The sequence below is a fragment of the Orbicella franksi genome, chromosome 15 (genome assembly GCF_964199315.1).
Source record: "Orbicella franksi chromosome 15, jaOrbFran1.1, whole genome shotgun sequence".
Classification (NCBI taxonomy): domain Eukaryota; kingdom Metazoa; phylum Cnidaria; class Anthozoa; order Scleractinia; family Merulinidae; genus Orbicella; species Orbicella franksi.
Genome location: NC_138159.1, coordinates 2,502,701 through 2,503,978, shown reverse-complemented (window position 1 = coordinate 2,503,978; position 1,278 = coordinate 2,502,701).

Genomic DNA, 1,278 nt, shown 5'->3' with positions numbered 1-1,278 from the left:
TGAGGCAAGATAAAGATATTGAACGATATCAAACTTATCAAGTTTATGAAATTTTCGAAATGAAACGTGCCTTAGTAACTCAATCAGTACGTGAACACCATGAATATTGATAAAATTTCAGTTTTTTTATTTTCTTTAGACTAAATATACATGAATATTTTAATAAATCGCCTCGGAAATAGAGCAGGAATTCTTTGAATTCTGTTTCTGTCACGTATTTTCCTTGACAATTACTGAGAGATTTGCGTTAGTTTCGAAAACATCTTGCGATACGGGGAAGGGAGAGCGGGTATGGAGAGAAGGGCGAAGGGGGAACAACGTAGTTGGACCATTTGGGACTATTTTGTTAGGTGAATTTGTTACATCCAACTTAGTGACTTTTGGGGAATTTGGTCAATACTTGCCGTGGGTTATATGTATTTATAGCGACGATTCCGAGCTGTCTCTGACGACTGATTAAATGTTATTCCTGGGGTATTATTCATCAAAAACTGTGATATTTAGCATTTATATATTCAAGATGAACGTAGAAAAGCTCTCAAGAATTGATTCACGTAAGAATGTAACGTCCATGAAAGGAAAGTGAAACAATATGCACCGTAATATAGGTTTCAACTGGTAGATAAGCTGTTTCTAAAGATAGAAATCTTCGCTACAAAGCTTGAATAACGGCGACTGACATTTCGAAGAATCATTATCATTTAATTTTAACTAATGATTATCAGAAATTAACGAATTTTTTTGTTTTCAATGGATATTTATATATAGAAACTAACAAAATTTGACTTACAAAACTCAATGAAGTCGTAATCTATTCACGCCTTTTCCAGTTTGTCAATAATATCGTCACCAATAATGACAACAGCTGATGGAAAACGTGTACTTGTCTATTCCGTGGGCGAGTGCAACGGTCAAAACTAAAATTGTCGGAGTTTCCGGGGACGTGCGAGCGAGTTTTCGTGTTATGAATTGGTGATTCCTACATTTGTTTCGGGACAGTTTTTGCGGGGCGTAGGGAGAGGGGCGAAGGCGGGGCCCCCGGCCCGGGGCCCCAGGTAAGTCATGTTCTAAGAGGGAGGGATAATGGAAGGAGGAAGGAAGAGTTCGACATTAGGGTATCTTAAAAGCTCTATTTCTATTTAACACCTTCCCCTCTTTGGTAACCCTCCCTCTCTAGAAATTCAATTTTTGTACAACAACCCCCCTCCCCCACCACCACCACCACCCAATACCAAACTCCCTCTCCCCTCCTTAAATATCATGTTTAAAAGCTGGGCA